The 22,492-nt window shown below is 43.4% G+C and overlaps 1 protein-coding gene across 3 annotated transcripts in view; it reads left to right on the top strand.

Annotated features, from left to right (window-relative positions):
* Nucleotides 1-22,492, top strand: part of LOC145408045 (glycine receptor subunit alpha-4-like) — a 346,130-nt gene that overhangs the window by 118,667 nt on the left and 204,971 nt on the right. The gene's annotated exons all lie outside the window — the stretch shown is intronic.

Genomic DNA, 22,492 nt, shown 5'->3' with positions numbered 1-22,492 from the left:
GCTGAGCATTCTGGTGATAATTGTTCCGTTTTTCTATTCTTTTACCTTTTCGTTGGCTATGGTATACATCTTAACCCATCCCATCTGGGGCAGATGGGGGGGGGGGTGTACACTTGATGGCGCTGTGCTCCCAGGGTGGCGCAGCTGCGACGTCCGCCAGGGAACCAAACTTCCCCATATTTCCCTGTCCCTCAAGCGAGAAGGACCATGGTGAGGAGCTGCCTACCACAAGGGGATGCTGGATCCCTACACATCGGTAGAAGGGGACCCACAAAGGTAGTTGTTTACCTCTGCTCGACAGGTGTACTCAGTCGGACAGATCGGGGTTAAGCAACAACAATAACAAAATCCACAAAATTTAAAATAGTGGGAGTAGGGTTCAGATGATGATGACAGTGATGATTACGACGATGTGATGATTCTGAGAGTCCAAATTGCTTCTCATGACACAGCTCGTTTTGCGTAAATGACAGTGTTTTCCTGTAATTTTTTCTTTCAAGAGAGAGGGAGAGAGAGAGAATTTCTTCCCTTTTCTTCCAGCTGTACCATCTTATCTATCGTAAACCAGAATACCCCAAATTGCTATTCCACATCCTCGTCCAAATATTCCAGCAAGTCGTGATCCGCGGCCTTGATGGGACTGAAATTGCAAACAGAAACAGACATGCAATTGCACACACCGTGACTGCAACCACATGAACAGCAGGCACTGTGACAGAACTAGTAGTGACAATGTATGTAACTGAGGTATTGAAATTTGGCTGGATGACACCGTAGATTTTTTCGTCCAACTGACCTGTTTTAGAATTTCGGTATCGTAACGCAACAATAAACACACGCACTAAAACCACAGCACAACACACACACACACACACACACACACACACACACACACACACACACACACACACACACATGCAGTAGTCAAACATTCATGTATACGTCTCATTATATAACACGTACACCCACTAGCTCGGTCTCACACACACACACACACACACACACACACACACACACACACACACACACACACACACACACACACACACGCACGCACGCACACAGCAGCGGGACAAACAGCTCGATGTATTGAGTGGGTGAGAAGGTGGAGAAGGGGGAAGAGGGAGGAGGGGAAGAGTTGGGGTGGGGGTAGGAGAGTGGAGGGTGGATTTCCTTCCTCCCTTCCTTCATTCCTTTCTCTACTTCACTCTCCTTTGTCAGTGCTCATTTATTTTCTCCTGTTCTTATCAGTTTTTCATTCCCTTTTGCGTCTAGTGTATCAGGTCTCCAAATGATTGTGTGACCTTCGTGTTTGTTCAGTTTGTTGTTATTGCTGCTCTCCTCCTCCTCCTCCTCCTCCTCCTCCTCTCCTTCTTCTTCTTCTCCTTCATCATCTTCCTCCTCCTCCTCCTCCTTTCTTTCTTTCTTTCTCCAACACTCCTTAGTTTGGTATCAATCTTTTATTTCTTCACCAAATCGCTAAAAAGTTGGTACAATTGTTCCTTGCGCATATAACCCCAGATCCATGTATTTTTGTTTATTACTGTTTATCAGGATATTTTCTGCTGGATTTAAGGCGTCAAAGGTCAAACCACATAAACACACATAACCGGGTATCCTGTGTCCTCCTATGTTCCTTATTCTTAATTACAAAAAGAAGAAGAAGAAGAAGAAGAAGTAGAAGAAAAAAAGAAGAAGAAGAAGAAGAAGAAATAGAAGAAGAAATAGAAGAAGAAGACGAAAAGAAGAAGAAGAAGATGATGATGATGATGATGATGATGATGATGATGATGATGAAGATGAAGAATGTCAATGTACAGTAGCTATGTGGAGACCATCTTGCATTGTCTTGGGGATGTTTGGAATCATTAAGTATTTATCTCCTTTCCTTCCTTCCTTCCTTCCTCTCCTTCGTTCTATTCGTCAGTTCTCCAATTGTTACGTTTCAATCCTCTTTCCACTGTTAATTCTTCTTTCTCCTGTTTCTCCCTCGTCGTTTTTTCCCTTCACACACTCTTGTTTTTTCATCTTTCGCTATTCTCTCGTTCCTTACTTTTAGTTCCTTCCTTTTATGCTCGTCTGGTATTTCGTGTTTCTTTTTTCTTTCTTTCTTTCTTTTTTCTTCTCTATTGCTCACTTCATACGTCACTCCTGCATAGAAATTTCTCCTTTCTTCGATTTTCTTCTTCCTTCCTTCATTTTTCCCTTCACCCTTCAATCTTTCATTCATTTTTCCCTTCACTCTCCTTCCTTCTTTCATTCAATCATTTACTCCTTTACAGATTCTTCCTTCTCATCCTCCTGCTTTCCTTTCTTCCTTCTTCCCTTCTCTCATTAAGTCATTCATTTCTTCTTTCCTTCATTCCACTGTTTGATTTTTTCAATACTCACGGTGTTTTTCATTCTTCTTCCTGCTGACTAATTAACCTGAGGGAATGGTGGGTGAGGGAGAGCCGTCTTCTATCATTTTGGTTACTTCTTTAACGTATTTACTTTTATAGGACAAAAGATTATGTTATTATTTAGTTTTATATCTGATTTCATTCCTCGTTCTATCCTTCCCTCCTTCCCTGTGTACATCCATTCATTCATCTGTCCTTCTACTGCCCCCCTCATTCTCCCTCTCCCTCCCTCCCTTTCCCCCTTTCTCTTCTCCCTTCCTCCTTCTCTCCCTCCCTCCCTTCCCCTTCCAGGAGGCTTTCTCTCCCTCCTTCTCATATTCTCTCCTTCCCTCCCTACCTCTGCCCTCCCTTCTCATCTCATTTCTCTTTATAATTTAGCTCTCCTCCAGTTTCTCCACCCTTTTAGTAACCCTCCCACCGTCCTTCCACTTCTCCCTCCTTCCTTCTACCCCCCCCTCCATCTTCCCTCTCCTTTCCGGCCTCCATCCCAGTTCCTCCCCTCCCCCCCCTTGTTTCCGGACCTCTCACTATTTCCTATTCTGAAAACCAGGACGGGAATCGACGCCTTCACATCCGGTGGTTGTGTCCCCTCCTCTCTCTCTCTCTCTCTCCTTTCCCTATCTCTTCCACCTCTCCCTCTCTACATTCCTCCCCTAGATTTTTCCCCGCTCTCTTTCCCTTCCTCTCCTCTCCTCTACTCCCATTCTTCTTTTCTTCCCCATTCTTCTCCATTCCTCCTTACCTCCCTCTCCCTCTCATCTCCCCCTCCTCTCCTCTTCCTTTCTCCTCTCCGTTTCTTTCCTGTCACTCTTCTCCCCTTTCTCCTTTCCTCTTTCACTTACCCCTTCCCCACTCTCCTTCTCTCTCTTTCTCCCTTCCCCTATCATACTCCCTCTCTTTCTCCTCCCCCTCCCTCTCTACCTCCCTCTCTCTCATCTCCCTCTATCTCGCTCCCTCTCTTTCTCCTCCCCCCCTCTCTCCCCTTTTCCACCTCACTCCTTCTCCCCCACCTCTCCCTCCCTTCTCCCCTCTCCCTCTCTCTTCCCCTCTCTCCTTGCCTCCGTCTTGCTATGCTCCCCTCCCTCCCCCCATCTTTACACATAATACCCGTCATTTTCCCTCATTACCTCCTCCATTCTCTCTCTCTCTCTCACTCTCTCTCTCTCTCTCTCTCTCTCTCTCTCTCTCTCTCTCTCTCTTCGCGTGCATGCGTGCGTGCGTGCGTTCGTGTGTGTGTGTGTGTGTGTGTGTGTGTGTGTGTGTGTGTGTGTGTGTGTGTGTGTGTGTGTGTGTGTGTGTGTGTGTGTGTGTGTGTGTGTGTGTGTGTGTGTGTTTGAGAGCTATATTTGTCTAAATATCTGTCTTTTTCGTAGTCTTATACGTCTCTCTCTCTCTCTCTCTCTCTCTCATCAGAAAATCTGAATATAAAACGATGGGTGAGATAGGAATCAATACCCTTTTCTTGGGACCTCCCCTCCTCGCACCACCGAAATAAGACTCCCGCCCCCCCCCCCCAAAAAAAAAAAAAAAATCGAAAAAAAAAAAAAAAACGAAAATTATGGTATATCAGTCCTGTCAGTATGGTGTCGTCATTTATTATTATTATTATTATTATTATTATTATTATGGTGCCAGATACTTATACTCAATTAGAATAAATATTAGACTACTTACACTTAATCAGAATAAACATCTAACTACTTAAACTCAATCAGAATAAACATTTAACTACTTATACTTAATTACTACACACGTTTGATTACTTATACTTACAATACACATCTGACTACTTATACTCAACCACAGGCGCTCCATACATAACCTTCAGTATACAGAAGCTTGCACTACACTTTCGATTTAAGGTTCACACATACGACCTTTAGATACTGCCTTCCTTAGCCCCTTCAGCACGAGAGACTTACAGTTGAAGGAAATCGTCTGGAGGCGCCGAGAATAAAACTACAGCACGAATAAAACTACAACAACATTACGACAAAGATCACGTCACTGGAGAGAATTTGTTACGATGGTAGTTTGTATTTGACTCAAGAAGTACCTCTCACTATCATGGGTTCTTATTTCGGTACAGTTGTTCCTTACAGAGTCTTTAGTGTCAATTAGAGAAGATTTTCCAACTCGAGTGGTTAGATAATAGCATTCATTTCCCGAGTGTATATTTACAGAACACAGACTACGTGGCTCTCTCTCTCTCTCTGCGCTGATCCCGGCAGATTTCTCTCTCTCTCTCTCTCTCTCTCTCTCTCTCTCTGCGCTGATCCCGGCATATTTCTCCTTATTTGAGGAGATTCTTCTTCCGCTAAAATAAGTGGGAAGACCAAGGGTAGGCAGGGGCAGGCAAGGAGGGGCAGAATGAGCCAGGGAGAGGCAGGGGCATGCAGGGAGGGGTAGGTAGCTAGAGACGGGATGAGGCAGAGATGGGGACGGTCAGCCAGGAAGTGACAGGGTGAGGCAAGGTGAGCCATGTATAGGCAGGGAGGGGCAGGGTGAGCGAGAGAGATGCAGAGGATGTAGGGGATAAGGGGAGACAGGGAGGAGCAAGGTGAGGAGGGGTGAGGAAGGTGAGGCTGGGAGTGGTAAGGTTTGCCAGAGAGTGGCAGGGAGAGGCAGGGAGAGCGGTAGGGTGGTGAACAGACAGGCAAGAGGATTCAGGAGGGGTCAGGTTGAGGTAGCAGTAAATCATATTGAGGAGGAGGGAGGCAGGAGCAGGCAGGAAAAGAGGAAGTGTAAGGCAGTGGTGTAGCAGGGTTAGACAGAGAGAGAGAGAGAGAGAGAGAGAGAGAGAATCAGTCTAAGTATTGGACGTCGCTTAGTCAGTGTAAAGATCAATACAGGGAGGGATTTATAATGACGACTGAGTGAACAGACAGACAGAGATAGACAGATAAACATAAAGATAAACAGACAGATACATTGGTGACAGAGACGGAAAATTTAATGAATCTTTCGAAAGCTAGTTCCTTATACAGATAAAAGCAGATAGACAAAGATAGATAGATAGACAGATAGATACACTAGCAGATAAACAGAGATGGATAAATGAATAGATGGGATGGATGTATGGATAGATCGATGAATGGATGAAACGACATATAGATAGATGAATAGACATAAGATAGTTGGGTAATTAGATAAATAGACAGATGGATAGATAGAATGAGAGATAGAGATGGATGAGCGGAAGGATGATCTGATAAAGGCTGATATACATACATATATACATACATACATATATACATACATACAGACCGACAGACAAACATACCGATACATACATACAAGCATACACACATTAAGAGCCGGGTGGATGGACGAATTGAGACAGATGGATGAACAGACAGATAGATAAAATGGTGGATGGATGGATGTGTGTGTGTGTGTGTGTGTGTGTGTGTGTGTGTGTGTGTGTGTGTGTGTGTGTGTGTGTGTGTGATAGATATACGGCACACAACCAGACTGATGTATTCTCTTTGCTGTGTGTTTGTCTATCTATCTATCTCTATCTATCTGTTCCATTAGGTCTTTGATGTATTATTTCTGTGTGTGTGTGTGTGTGTGTGTGTGTGTGTGTGTGTGTGTGTGTGTGTGTGTGTGTGTGTGTGTGTGTGTGTGTGTGTGTGTGTGTGTGTGTGTGTGTGTGTGTGTGTATCATGTGCATGTCCTGCGTGTGCGTGTGCTGTGTGTGTGTATGACTATGTGCTTATACGTGTGCCAAGTGTGCGCGTGAGTGCGTGTGCGTGAGTGCATGTGCGTGAGTGCGTGTCAGGGTGGCCATCAAAAGGAGTCACCACAATGGCAGACCCTGAATTTCCACCTCGAACAATAAAGCTAGTTCACTCTCATCTTCACTCGGCTCTCTCTCTCTCTCTCTCTCTCTCTCTGTCGCATCTCCTCCATCACTCTTTCACTTCTCGTATTGTCTCTCCCTCTCTATACCTTTCTTCTTTCTGTCTCTTTTCTCTACCTCTCTTGCTTTAGTGTTCTTTCTCACAGCCCGTCACTTTAGGTCTTTCTCAGTTAACTTCCTCTCACACTCTCTTTTACTGAAGATCTGTCTCTCTACTTTTCCGTCAACCTGCCTGTATTTAACTTCTGTCTGTCTGCCTGTCTGTCCTTCGTAAAGTGAATTTAGTGATAATGCGCACACTCAATTTTTCTGTCTATCTATCTGAATTTATCTTCCGTCTGTCTGCCTGCCTGTCATTCGCAAACTGAATCTAGTGGTAAAGCACACACTTCCCAGGTCTCCATTTTACTACGTCTGATTTAGATACATACATTCCAGTTGATGTGATTATTTAAAGGGGTTGCTGGTGGTAAGTCCTCTCTAATGTCTGCATATGTTGGCACCCTGATGATTCATACTGATGATATATGGAGATTTGTACATACACACGTCGTTAAAACACCATATCCACTTTGACACGCACTGCTCTGGCTACAGACACCCTTTACTGATTAGCATTTGGCCAGCATGAGGAAGGATTCATTTGGGTTAGCCTTCCTTAATTGGAGAAGGTCCAATCCTGCGCTGAATTTAGTACATACATACATATATACATACATACACAGCTACATATGGCTCCCTGATCTCTCTGTCTCCGTGAGCCCTCCCTGTTTTTTGAACTGCCGGTGTGTCTATCTATTCCTCTCTCTTCTGTGTCTGTCTGTGCTTCAGTTTCTCTTTGCCATTCTCCTCTGTCTCTGTCTGTCTGTCACACACACACACACACACACACACACACACACACACACACACACACACACACACACACACACCTCACTGTAACGCCAATAGCACATCCTTACCAGAAATCATCACTGCCCTTCCTCCAAATCCTGTAACTCTTGCCAGACATGAAACCGCATCCTCGTGGGTCAAGCAGGCTCCCTAAAAACCTCTCCTTTATCTCACTCTCTTCATAAATCACTTAATAGTAATCTCTTGTCATTTATTTTAACTTTATCGATAATCTACCCCTTGCACTGCGATGAGATATTTTTAATTTTTTCTAAGGCTATCTTTAAATGTTTTTACTATAAGTTAGGAAGGCTATCTAACTGTGAGGGTTTAATAAAGAATCTGTCTAACTTCTTCAGCTCTAAACGTCACTCCTAAGCGGAATATGATTGTCTGGAGACGAGAGAGAGAGAGAGAGAGAGAGAGAGAGAGAGAGATTTAGGTTCAGAGATGTCTTGTAGTAGTGATGGAATTAAAGGCATACCTAATCCCACTATTTCGAAATAAAATAAAAAATAAACAAATAAATAAATAAGTCTGTTGCTAAAGTTCTTTCACTTTAACTTGGCTCAGATTATCATTATTTTGTAGCTTATACCACGTAGCTCAGTGGCGGAAAAAGGCAATACTGTGGCTCTCCATCCCTCCTGTAGCACTCCTTCGTGACTAGCATCATATTCTAGTGTTAATATACTGCTATAACTCGGTATTCAAGATGGAGGGATGACAATTTTAGGACAAGGTAAAGTAAATAGAGTATAGAACGAATTAACTAAAAAAAAAAAACTACATCGCCGGTCTGAAAGGGTTAACGATCGAGAATACATCCTTTGGTTACTGGGCAGGAGACCGGAGGGGTGGGAGTGATGTAGGGGGAAGGGGGAGGGTGTGTGAGCGGAGAGGGGGAGGAAGGTGAGGGGGTAGGACACGGGTGATGGGAATAAGGGTGGGACGGAGGAGTGGGACAGGTAGAGGCAGTACAAAGGAGTATAAAGGAAAGCAAACAGCAACATAAAAATTGGTCCTTACGGGGCTGAGGGGATGATGGTAGGGATAGGAGTGACGGAAGGGAATAAAGGGGACAGAGGAGGGAGGGGGCATAGGTGAAAAGGTGAGGTGAGAAAGGAGAGGGAGTGGGGTGAGTGAGGAAACTGGAGAGGTAACGGGTGGGATTGGTGAGGGTGTGGGGTGGGGTGGGGTGGGGTGGGGTAGGTGAGGGTGTGGGGTGGGGCAGGTGCAAGGGTGAGGTGGGAGAGGGGAGGGGGTGAGGAGGGAAAGGGGAGGGGATGAGGTGGGGGTCGTTACTGTACGAAGTGTGGAAGGTGATGCGCTGCTTTGATGGTATAATTCTCTCTCTGAGTGGAAAAGGGCTATAGATACATTTGAGACACGGCGATAGAGTGAGAGGCAAAGCTAATTTTTAACATAGGTTAAACATACGGTACAAAAATAGACAGGCGGATAGCTGAATAGACAGATACAAAGCCTAACAGACAGACTGCTAGATACGCAGTAATATGAGTGTAATTTTCTGATTCTCGGTTTTATACGAATGATTTTGGTACACTACTTAGATCCTGGGCATAGTCTTGACAGCCCGTTCCCTGAGGCCCAGCTTTCTTCCTATACGTCACACACTTCGCATGTCATTTCTCTGGCATTACTACTCACCGTCCATATTGAATACAAGATACGGCTCTCTCATTCAACACTTGTGATGGAATAGGTAGGTTACTGGGCCCCAACAACCAGACGGCGTATTTAATAGCTTTATCCTTGCTCTCTCGAGGGTCTTATTATCTAGGAAAAGAATATCTTATGCGGGAGGGCTTAAGGAATACTTTACTTAAACCTTCCGTGTGTTCCAAAAGTCTCTGCTAAAGCACACATAATCTTATGTCGCAAGAATAAAATAAAGGAGTGATGCGGTACGGTAAATATTGACAACCATGGGCGAAACAATATGATATACTGGCCATCCTGCCATGTAAGTAAAAAAGTTTCATTGTTATTATTTGGTGCTTTAAATCACGTAATGCAAAACAGTGAAGGTCATCACATCTGAGCGGTGGTTCGAGTTTACTGTTCACATAATGCCACTCTGGGTAGAACAACTGGTCACTTTGGCTTTAAATGTCTGAAGTGAGTATCCTAGCTCCTGGCTTTATCGATGGGGCAATAAAGACTGAACGATAGACAGATTGAGAGTACTTTTTTTTTTTGTACTCAAAATTGCATAAAGTCTGGGGCACAAAATTAATGCCTTTACTACAATGATGTAGCCTACTTCAAATTTAATTCTTACTGCTAGTAGGTAATTTATTTCAACTGATAAAAACTCCAGGTAGAGCAGGGTTTAACAGGCTACATCTTACTCCTCCAACTGGAAAATCTCTCCTAAGCCGACCAAAAGCCTCTGAAAGTAGCAAGAATACAATAAAGAATGAGTCATCGGAAAGAAGAGGTTTAACACTTAACTCCGGTGACATTTTATTTGTTATTGCTACCATCAGAGGATTATATTCACTTGTAGAGAGACTTTTAGAGATGGAAGTGGGAGTTGCAGCCTTCATTGTCCTCTTCATCCACTACCGGGCCGCTGAAAATTGGAAAAAAAATCGTCTGGTGGTAGCAAGCATGAAATAACAGCTACGTCACTGAACTGGCGAGATTACTAGACTCAACCTCGCTTGAAGAATGTTTTTTTTTTTCTTTTTCATATCCATCGAAACCCAGGAAACGATACAATTGTGCTGGGTGGCCATACAGTTGCTGAGACTGATATCGATACGCATATTTGTCCAACCGATAAGGAAATCCACTTTGAAAACTCCGCTCGAATCTGAGGACTGTATTACTGAGTTTCGAAAGTCATCGCTCACTGTTTCGTTATTGGTCGTAATGAAGTGAATAGATATTTTTTGTCCCCAATTATATGTTCGCACTCACACATGACTTTGTTTATTGTCCCGTACATGTAAAAAAAAAAAAATGCTAAATTTCTTAATTCGGGGAGTCGTGTGGCTACGAACTTGACTCTATGTCGTTATGCTGCCCTTTCTTCAACTCACATCACCCTCATTCATATAATTCCCCACCTTATTCCTCCACCTCATTCTCAGTCTCCCCCTCCCCCTCTGTCTCTCCACCTCATTAACATTCACTTTCTTGGTCGGTCTCTTAGTGTCCATTCCCCACATTTGTAAAAAAAATAAAAACTTACAAACGCATGCCCTACAGAGAAAGAGAGAGAGGGGGGGGGGCCACTCGTACATCACCTTGTGCTCCTCTACCCACGCCGTTGAATAATGAAACGGGATAAAAGCCAACAAAAATATTCCCTTAGAGAGAGAACGAGTGGACGTCATCACAATAGAAGAATGGAAGGGCTGGAATCTCTTCATTAGTTCAGGACCCCAGAAAAAAAAAGGAAAAAAAAACATCTCATATTAGCCCACTCCCTTCGAGGTGTAGGGGTCCGTGGCTAGGCTAACGCAATTCAGTACACATGACCCCTTGAATCCGATGAGTGTTATTTTATTGTTTTACTACCATCAGACGATTTATTTTCAATCTAGGACGGATCTCTACTAACAAAGGGAGTAAGGAGGGCTGGATCTAACTCCTCCAGTTCGAAAAGTCCATCTGAAGCTGAACAAAATCGTCTTGACATAACAAGAAGAAATAAGTATAAAGAAGTGAATGGACTTCTTTTTGAGTGTGTGTGTCCGACTCTGGGCAGAGGCTTCGCAGTCTGCTACCAAGGCCCAGTAATCCTCCTACCTATCATACACCTCCACAGCTCACCACTTCGACGTTAACACCCACCGTCCATATTGAATACATGCTAGGGCTGTCTCATACAAGACTGGTGTATTGGTATTAGCGGGGGTATGTCGGCGGGTCTTCTGGTAGAGTTAAGTCTGATTTTATGAATTCCTTAAACTGGTCCCTGCCCCAGCGGAGATCTGAACCTGGGTCCGGTAGGACTGTAGGCCACCTCTCTACCAACTGAGCCACCGGCTCCCTCTGATGAAGGGTAGATGACCAGACAACCTCCCCTGGTGGCATAACGTGATTAAAAAAAGAACTTCAGTCACATCGTTTGATAGAACCTACGCAAGGCTGTCACTCCAACTGGGACATTCTAACCAGTAACCACTATACCACCAGCCGTGTTGAGAGAGAGAGAGAGAGAGAGAGAGAGAGAGAGAGAGAGAGAGAGAGAGAGAGAGGAGGGGACCACAATAGCCGGGCCGGGTACACAGAAGCCAGGCGGGAGGAGACGGTAATAAGGATAATGAGAGGATGGCACGGGAGGGGAAGAGAGGAAGGAGAGAGGGGAGGGGGGAGGGGGAGGGAGGGAAGAGAGGGTCTTGAGGGGAGGGGGGAGGGGTAGGTAGCGAAGAGAGGGTCTTGAGGGGAGGGGGGAGGGGTAGGTAGGGAAGAGAGGGTCTTGAGGGGAGGGGGGAGGGGTAGGTAGGGAAGAGAGGGTCTTGAGGGGAGGGGAAGTTATGGAGGGAATAGAAGGAAGGGGAGTGGAGAAGGCAGGGTAAAGGTAATGAAGAATATTGAGCAGGTAAGAGGTGGGAGTATGGGGAAGGGAAATAGAAAGGGTGAGGAAGAGTGAGGGAAGGAGGGTTCAGGTGAGGAGGAAGTGAGGCGGACACAGGGTGAGAGGTGTGGGGAAGGACGGGAGGAATTGAGGAGGGAAAATAAGAGATGAAGGAAGAGAGATAGAGGAAGAATGATGGGTGGAGAAGTGAGAAGGAAGGAGAATGATGGGTGGAGAAGTGAGAAGGAGGGAGAATGATGGGTGGAGAAGTGAGAAGGAGGGAGAATGATGGGTGGAGAAGTGAGAAGGAGGCAGAATGAGGGGTGAAGGAAGTGAGAAGGAGGCAGAATGAGGGGTGAAGGAAGTGAAAAGGAGGGAGAATGACGGATGGAGGAAGTGAGAAGGGATAATGATGGGTGGAGAGGGAAGGAGAATGATGGGTGTAGGAAGGAGGAAGGGTAAGTAGGTGATAGATATGGCGTGAAGAAAGGTGAGAAGAGGAACAGGTGTAGTTTGAGGGAGGGGTGAAGGGTGAGGGAACGAGGAACGGATGAGAGTATGAGGAGAAAAAGAGAGAAAAGAGAAAGAAGAGAATTAGGAATGATGACAAAGGGAGAGGAAGGGGAAGGTTATGGAGGGAAGGGAACAGGGAAAGGTGATAAAGAGGGGGGGGGACAGGGAAGGGGAAGGGGAGTGCAAGGGAGAGGGAGGAGGGAAGCGAGAGAAAGCGAGGGGAAGGGGGAAAGCAGGAATGTTGAGGAGAAATGCTGGAAGGAGGAAAGAGAGAAGTGGGGGGGGGGTGAGTGGAGGAAAGAGGAATCATTAAGGGTTTGTGTGTGTGTGTGTGTGTGTGTGTGTGTGTGTGTGTGTGTGTGTGTGTGTGTGTGTGTGTGTGTGTGTGTGTGTGTGTGTGAGAGAGAGAGAGAGAGAGAGAGAGAGAAAGAGAGAGGACGAATAAGAAAGCAAAAAACACCACTCCACAATTCCTCCCTCATTACCCCAACCCGGACCTAAGGAATTCCGTGGACCGAGTGAATTTAGCATGCAGTCAATTTTAGCGACCAGACATTCCTTCGGGTGGTATGGAAATGATTATGGACGTGTCGCGAAAATTAAAACCGGTCTAAAATGAGACTAATGAGAGAGAGAGAGAGAGAGAGAGAGAGAGAGAGAGAGAGAGAGAGAGAGAGAGAACCGATACGTATCTGTGTGAGTGTGCGAATAAGTGCTACTGTGTATGCGGTGTATGTGTATGTATATGTGTGCGTTTATGTGTGTGCGTGTGTTATGTACGTGTAATAGCCGCCTGTGAACTGTATATAATGATGGAAATAGCGATAATGATGACAAATTTCGAGAGTCAAATTAATAGCTCTACTTCTTCTTGCCCTCGTTTTTATTTATTTATTTGCCTTGTTTCCTTCCTTCTTGGATCCTGCTGGGTATTTGTCTTCATTTCTCTGCTTTGGATTTTCGCTTGGTCTAGTAATTATAATGAAGAAAAAAAAATCTACTACTGCTACTACTACTAAAACAACTACTATTACTACTACCGGTATTACTATTACTAGTACTTCTACTGATCCTATTACTACTACTACTACAACTTCTAATAATAATAATCCTCGCTGCTATTATTTTTATTATTATTATTATTATTATTATTATTGTGGTACGTGGGGGCGCTCACCATCCACTCATTCGATGTAGAATTGCTTTGGGTGTCTGCCTTTACCTCTCTTCCATCCTTCCCCTTCTGTCTTTCTTTCCTTCACTCTTTCTTCTCTTCTGCCTACGGGTGACTTTACTCTCCCTCTTCTGTCTTTCTTTCCTTCATTCTTTCCTCTTCCTTCTGCCTATGGGTAGCTCTACACTGAGTGACAAACCAAATGGTTGCCTATACACCAGGAAACCATTTACTACGCTGGACGGTAACCATATAACCAAATAATTGCGCTTGGTGGTTTAGTGGGTAATTAAGGTGCTCCAATCGGATTGAGCGTGTGTAGGTATATATCCAAGGGTTGGTTGGGGTTTGCTGCTCAAGTAATGCCACTCAGGGATGAGTGAGGCTGGTCACCCTCATCTTAAATGTCACGACAAACTTGCCTAGCCCCGGGTTCCTACGCTCCTCATGGGGCGACATAGGCCTGGATGATGGATGGATGGATGGATGGAATTATTATTATTATTATTATTATTATTATTATTATCATTATTATTATTATTGTTATTATTAATATTACTGATACGCTGGTCATTAAATGTAATCAGTGATGATGATGATGATGATGATGAATATACAAGGATACATATCTGTTAAATGCATGATGTAAGAAAAACGGCAGGAAATTGTTAAGGGGACCCAGAATATTATGGTGTGTTCGTAGGGGGGAAAATAAGTAACGAGCGAAATTTGCTGATTTTCGTAACCGTTCTCAGAAGAGTGTTATAATGGAAGAGAATATCAGCCTTTATTAGAGAGAGAGAGAGAGAGAGACGATAAGTAGTACCTCAAAAGGTTTTATGACTCTTACCGAGGGCATTCCATGGATGAAGTTACTGGGAATAAGTTGGTGCTCTGACAGCGAGAGAGAAGTATAGCAATGATAAAGGCTCTCTCAACCTACCACTTTCATTCGAAGCACGGACACAGAGAGGGAAGTGCACCTAATCCAGGGGAAATAAAGGAAGCAGGGGAAATTTTAAAGGAAAGGAGGAAACATTCAACCTAGCAAAAAATTTGATCTGCCGACACTTAGTCTAACCGAGTCTTCAGCTGTTCTATTAAGGAACTGTTAATTACCTCTCTAGTTCGTGGTTTTACGTGATGCAGATCTTGGACGTGAAAAAATTGTCTATGTATGATGATGGAAACACTCCAATCAAGCTTTCATCCGTGATTCATCCCTGCGCTGGTATTTAAACTTCATATCGTAGTAGTCCATGCTTATAAGTCCTTGAAGAATTTTAAAAATCTCAGCTTTTCATGTAAATGCCAAATCTCTAATGAAAAGAGGCGCAGTACCTGCAGCCTTACCTGGTATCCAATGTGCCTGATGAACATAAGAACAGAAGGGTAGATTACTGCAGTAGGTCAGTTGGCCCATACGAGTGATTTAACTACAGGAATAAGACAAGGGCAGCAACTGAATAGGCTTAGCTTAGTAGTCCGTGCCTGGACTCTTTCATGTCGCGTGATATCCGTCTTCAGGATGGTGACCAGAACTGCTCAGTGTATTCTAAATGTGCCCGTGCAAGAGAACTATAGAGAGAAAGAAATACTTTTTTTTTTTTTTTCACCATAACTTTGTCCTTATATATGAATGTTTTTCCCGACATCAGTGAATTGCTTGGAAATTTTGGGATCATAGTGAGTAAACCTCGGTCCTTCTCCAAGTAAGTACTGTTGCTTGCACTTTCTAATGAACAGTTAGACATTGAGAGAATGTTTTCACCTCTGTTCGTTTGTTAGTTTGTACGTCTGCTAGCAGGATTACTCAAAAACTAAGAGGGAGATTTGGACCAAATATAGTGGGTAGACAGCCCATGTCCCAGAGAACAATAGATTAACTTTAGGGACCGATCCGGATCGTATTACAGATTCTGGATCCGGAAAACATTTTCAGTGTAACCCTAATCAATGATGAGAAAACCTAACCCAGTATGAAGAGTGGTTGGGAAATTACGTTGCTCTTGTCGGAGAGATGCGCTCCAGTGAGTGCCCCTCTAGTTGGTTCTTGGACATGTAGGCCAAATGTGCATCATCTTGCATTTATTCACGTTGCAAAGCATTTGCTCGTTCATACCACTCCCCTGTTTTAACCAAGAACCAAAGTAGTTCATATATTTTTCGAGTAACGAGGCACTACTTCCTAGCTTTGTATTGTTTGTAGTTTTTGCTATTCGGCTGACGATGCCGACATCTTTAACGCTAATGGTTGTGATAAATAATTACGTACTATTGCGGACACTAGTATCGATCCACTTCCTTACGATGAATAACGAAACAGTAAGCAATGATTTTCGAAACCTCGCACTGTTATCTGCAGTGTGCAACAAACTTCTCGGAATAATGTGTATGAGTTTCATACTTGTTCGACTAGAGGGATCAATATTACTGTCCGCAACAATACCGAGAACTGAACCATGGGGCACTCCACTTGCAACTGATGTCCCGCCAGAAATTTCCCGATTGCCTACTACTGTCAGGCACCAGTCAGTATACCAATTCTTAATCCGTACGGCTGGCTTACCCTGAATCCCCAGTGCACGAGTTTATGAGGTATTTCAGCAATGTCATCTACAGGTTAAAATAATGACTGCCAACTGTCCAGCAACAATCATATTCAGAAAGCACAAAATGGAAGAATTCACACTGAACCAACACGAACGCTACCACCTAAAGCTTCTTGTGATTCATTTATATTTTCTTATTCTAAATGATTTGCAATCATGTCTGCAACTATACCTTCCAATGCTTTCCCCATCACAGATGTAAGGCTGGTCAGGAGGTAATTTCGTCGTTAATCTTCCCTTTTTAAAGATGAGGATCCTATTTTCTTCCTCCAGTAGCCAGCGATATACTGAAGACAGCAACTAAGTGAGGGGCCATCTGATAAGGTACTTCTCGCAGAACGACTTGAAGAATCTCATGAGGACCGGGGGATTTGTTGGCTGGTCTAATGGACACTAGTGCTGTGGTGCAGTAACTCTACAGTCACACACTGAGTAATGCCTGCCTCAGGAATTTCACCTCCCACCACTCTAGTGAACAATGAGAGGTGAGAATTCAGAATGTACGTTGTCCCATGGTCAGAGGTGTACAAAACCCTATTTTCATTATACAATGGGCAAGTTTTGTTCCTATTCGGTTGTCTAATCTTCACGTAACCAAAGATTCCTTGTGATTATCCTTATATGGCGTTGCTATACAAGTTCTTCATCACGGTTATCCCTATCTACAAGTGACTTCATCCTCCTAAGCGGGCAAATGTTGTCATTCCACACTGCTGAATTATCAGTGTCTTGGAACTTGCTGTGCACTGCTTTTCTTTCTAGTACTGTTACCGCTATGCCACGTGTGAACCATTTGATTTGGAATACGAGTAGTAATGATCCAACTGGCTTAGAGAGTAAAAATCATTATCTGCTGTGCCATATGACGGTTTGTGAATGAAAGCCTAGATTGAATTACATTCCCCTTTACGAAATGCATTGCACATACTCCCTACCTAAAACCAATTAGGTATGCTCTCCTTAATTCAGGTCTACTGTGTTAGTTGAACTTTGAACCGGAAAATATTTAAATAACGGTCACTTCCTCCTAAAGGCATCTCTACAATGAAGCTGGTAACTAGGTCATCTTCAGAGGTGAATAAAAGATCCAACACTTTTCCTCCTCCTTGTAAACTCGAGTACCCATTGGGTCAAGATGACTTCATCAGCAACGTCACTATTTGTATCATCTGTTCAGCTAATGTTGCAGTCCAGGTTCCTGAGGATATCTGCAAGCTTCCTTCTCTTAGCTTACAGACCTCCTTATACAATCAAGCATCATCATCGACGGGCTGCTGTGGATGACGGAAAACAACAATGAATCTTTGCACACCCATTCCCACAGTGAGGTCTACACCTGGCATTTGCTGTCCCAACCCGAGTGTGCAGGCCATGGCGTCCAGACTGTTCCTGATATACAGTGTTACTCATTTCCCTTCCTATAGGATCGGTCCCTATGAAATAAACTAAAGGTAGAATATGGAATCCTCCAACAGAATCATTCCAACTTGCAAGAATCCACGACTCCGTAATTGCTGCTATACTTGTCCTCTCAGTCGCTGTTATAATCCTTAGCTTACTAAGCTTTTTCTTTTAATTACTTAGCAATGATAAACACTATCTAGAGGGACTCAGTCAGTACTGGCACACCTCCTAGCCTGATAAATTTTCTGAAAGTTTGGGGTTGTCCAGTCTACGACTGGCGACAACAATAATAATACTGTTGTTGGTCAGTGTGCACTTGAGGCACCTGGGCGCCTCTGTGGTAGGTCCTCTCTGCTTGAGAAGTCACTCCCACAGCATCGCCGTGATGCAGCATCTACAGATGACACCATTGGAGCATGACCTTGTTCGGGCAGTCGACCCTCTCTTCTCACTTTAGTATACGATGGAGAAGCTGGTTTACCATGTTCCCAGTACTGCCTATCCTCTGCTATTCAAGTGCTCTCCATCAGCTAGGTGTAGGTCCGCTCGCCAATGCAACAAGTTATTGGGGCTCACAAGCCACATACACGTGAGGATACAAATGTCCTTGAGCTTCTCGTTGATTCCGATGATTTGGAAAGTGTATGATCACCGGCACTGGGTTTGGGCAGACCCCATACTAACGCTGTCCTATCAGTCTTCAGCCCAAGGTAATCCACCGTGTATATATATATATATATATATATATATATATATATATATATATATATATATATATATATATATTGTTTGATGGACGATGTCCTTAGTGTCGCTGGTATCCCCATTCCTAAGGAACAGGTTACTTCCTGTGACCTGAGCAAATACACCTGGGCTCCGATTTATAACTAATCTTTGTTATCACTTATTCCCTTTGGAATTCCGTTCTGACGGAATGACACCTGACGACTCTTATAGTTACTCTTACAGCACTAAAGTATCTTTCTTGAAACCTAACCTAGGAATCACCCATCAATATATGGCCTCCTCGTGCTCTTCAGGAAAAAGACGGATAGACCTATTGAATGCTGGGATGGGTAAAGGATGCACTGGTCTCTGGCTACTTTTGGCAGCCTTCTACCATACAATCTTGGTAAACCAGTTCGAACTACCCTTTACTGTTACCTCTACATGACCGGCTAGGGAGCTTTGTGACCCTTCAGGATCACTTGTGCTCCCACCTGTGGTTGCTGTCTTAGTAGCTGATTCATTTTCTTTCTTGTTGTTTATCCTTTTCTTGTCTACCACCATCCTAATCACAGCTTCTCTGGTCATAGTTGCCATTTTTTCATTGCAGTCATGTTGCCTGAAAGACTCAGTCCATAAGAAGTTACTTCTTCGCACTGGAGTTGTTACTTACAATATACTACTTCCTGAATATACTCTTTTCGGAGCAAGCAGCAATCGCAAGAAGTAGAATGTTTTGCGAGGTCATTGCGCCTTCCACCATGAAATCCTCTGCCCATCTGAGGACCTCGCACTGTGGATATAAAGACTTTCTTGACGTATGCTCGTTCATTTTTTTTTATTTTTTTACTGAGTACTACTAGAGCGGACTGAGTAAAAAAAAAACAGCACATTTGGTAAAATTCAGGTCGTCACCAAATACTAACACTGCAGAAGATTTAGTGCATGGAAAGATACTGATATGCTGGGCACTTCTGAGACAAGGAATAAGCTGATATAGGGTAGTAAATTGCCGGAGTGTGGCCATTTACTTGCCATGGGACTCGGTCACGAATGACGCCTTCTACAACCGACGTACAAGCGCATTATCTTAACAGCTTAATCCCACAGCACGGCGCAAGCACAGCCACCCAAGACATGGCTGGCAAAGTAAGTAGGGACCCAAACTCGACCCTACCATCCGAAGCATCCACCAAATCTCTGCGAACTTCTCGATGCCTGGCACGTGGTATCTGTCACCCTTACTGGCTCTATGGGGAATCAGTCGCCCTTCCATCAGGGACAAGAAACTGAAATATCCCATATTAATAGTAGAGAAAACCACAGCTCCTGTGCCACGAGACCCATAGCTTTAAACCCACGGAGCAAGGAACAAAATATGTGATGGAGAGAGAGAGAGAGAGAAAGAGAGAGAGAGAGAGAGAGAGAAGGGGGGGGGAGAAAGGGTGGCCAGGAGAAAAATGAGAACGAGACAACAGAATCGGAAATTAATTATTTTTTGAATGGATAATTACTGGGAAATATTTTTCGTTTTTTTCCTCTCTTCACCGATCTTGAGATGAGAGAGAGAGAGAGAGAGAGAGAGAGATGATACAAAGCCTTACAACATCCACTCTAGCCACTCCACGCCACACTGCCTCATGCACATACATATTCATGCGTTTACATTTAGCCCACAATGTCCATGATTTAAAGCCAGCTCTCTGTCAATCTGTCTGGATTTCCGTGTGTCTGTGTATCAGTTTATGAGTCCATCCATCCATCCATCCTCTCATCCATCTCTACATCCATTCCATCCATCCATTCATTCATTTATGTCTGTCTCTCTAATTGCATATATAACTACATATTTCTCTGCTATCTTTATTACTCTATCAGTTTATGAGTCAAACTATCCATCGAGCCATCCATCTATTCATCTATCTAACTATCTGTCTGTCTGTCTGTCTCTATCTATCCATCCATCCGTCCATCTATTTATCTATTACCTATTTTCCTGTCTTTCCATCTCTGTGACGTGCATCTATCAGTTTCCAGGTAACTATCTATCCGTCCATCTATCTGCGATATTGTCTGTCCATCCATCCATCAATTAATATATTTATCTACCTATACACCTATGCAGCCTTGGTGTCTGTCAGTTAATCAGTCAAACAATCAATCCATCTACCTGTATGTCTGTCTATCTATATTTGTCAACCCAGCTGTAACCAAACATCCGTTCATCCATCCATCCATCCATTCACCCTTCCATTAATTCACCTGTCTTTTATTACCACCCGGGTTGCGAAGCGAGCGGAGTGGTAATGTTCTCAGTTGTGAGGTTGGCTGGCTGGCTTTGTTTGTGTGTGTTTTACACTCTGAATTTACGGAGGTGTAAAACTGTGACGCGGAAAAACTTTTCGGCTACTCAGGTGATGAGATCCCATCGTGAGATGGCCTCTAGTGTCTGTCTGTCTGCCTGCTAGTACCTCTGTCTATCTTTATCAGTCTATAAAACCATCTGTATCTCGATCTATCCATCCATCTACCTATTAATATATTACCGTGCAAGTACCGGAATGTATGTGTACGTACCGGTATGTATGTACATATGCATGTATATATGTATGTATGGATGGATGGATGGATGGACGTGCGATCATCCATTAATCCAACACCTAACCATCTATCACTTTCTCATCTATTTGCCAATTAATCAAACCGTCTAACTATTCATCCATCCAAGTATCTATCTCTCCTTAGCAATCTATTTTCGAGTGTAAATCTAAAAAAAAATAATAATCTATATGGAAAGCGAGAATTTTCAGCTCTCTTGTGGTGAAACTGTAATAATGCCGAAATCCCCCAATGCCTGTGTTTTCGTGTTGTGAGTAGTTGGGTGTAGGAAATGGAATATTGCTTATTGGCCAGGTGAGAATGAATTGCTGGGGATACTGCTTGGGTTTTGAGAGAGAGAGAGAGAGAGAGAGAGAGAGAGAGAGAGAGAGAGAGAGAGAGAGAGAGAGAGAGAGAGTGAGGGAGGGAGGGAGGGAGGGAGAGAGAGAGAGAGAGAGAGAGAGAGAGAGAGAGAGAGAGAGAGAGAGAGAGAGAGAGAGAGAGAGAGTCACCAAAAACACCCTCTGTCCTTGCTCTGTGATCTGACGGAAAAACCATATAGTAACAACTACAAAAACAACAACAACAACAACAACAACAGCAATAACAACACCAATAACAATAATAATAATAATAATAATAGTTAGTAGTAGTAGTAGTAGTAGTAGTAGTAGTAGTAGTAGTAGTAGTAGTAGTAGTACCGTAGTATCACCATCATCATCATTATTAGTATTAGTATTATTTTTATTACACTTACTATTATTATTATCATTATTACTATTATTATTATTATTATTATTATTATTATTACTGTTATTGTTATTTAGAAAAAAAGTAAACAGCGTGTTATCAACCGCTTGACTCCATCGCGCAATGAAACTGTCAAGGCGGGTTAAGAAATGGGCGAGATAAGCAAAGGAATGGGCGGGATGGCCAGATAGATGAGCAGGCGGGGGGGCTGGGGCAGGAAAGCATACACCGTGAAAATGGGTGTAGTGAAATTGGGTGAGAAAATGGGTGTTGTGAATATGGGTGTAGTAAACATCAGTGTTATGATAATGGGTGTTATGAAAATGGGTGTAGTGAAAACGAGTGTGAAAATGGGTGTTACGAAAATGAGTGTCGTGAAAATGGATGGCGTAAAATGAAACAGTTAAAGAAAAAAAAAAAAAAAAGGAGCCTGAGGGACAAAATAAATGGGTGGCAATAAATGGAATTGAGATCGGTAATGGGGAGGAGCTATGGGAGTACACCCTGTTAAAATGGCTCCTGCAGGGTTAATGGTTTGAGCGCAGTGATGATTTAGGTCAAAGTTTTCTCCAAGAACAAGGTCAAGATTAAGACCACGTTCCTCAGATGTGCCTGGCGTCTTGAGGAAGGTCATACGTACACAGGAAATAATGGAAGTTTAACCCTTTCAGCATGAGGACGTCTATTTTATTCTATTCCTGCTATTTCCAGGCTATTTTAATAAGGTCAGAAAATGGAATAATTAGATACGGCCTTCATTAACCTATGCACTGTTACGGAGCTCTAATTATATGAAAAAATTTTGTAAAAGTGGTGTCATTGTGTTGATGGGGTTAAAAGTGAGAGAGAGAGAGAGAGAGAGAGAGAGAGAGACTAGTTTCGAAAGCAAATTCCTTTTGGGCAGAGAAGCGTAAAATGAAGTAGTGTATTTTTTGGTGCGTGACTGACAAGCTCTCTCTCTCTCTCTCTCTCTCTCTCTCTCTCTCTCTCTCTCTCTCT

The sequence above is a fragment of the Coenobita brevimanus genome, chromosome 75, assembly GCF_032717465.1.
Source record: "Coenobita brevimanus isolate Jiangsu-jjx chromosome 75, ASM3271746v2, whole genome shotgun sequence".
Taxonomy (NCBI): Eukaryota; Metazoa; Arthropoda; class Malacostraca; order Decapoda; family Coenobitidae; genus Coenobita; species Coenobita brevimanus.
The sequence above is the reverse complement of the archived record's forward strand: the minus strand, read 5'-3'. Positions and strand labels throughout refer to the sequence as shown.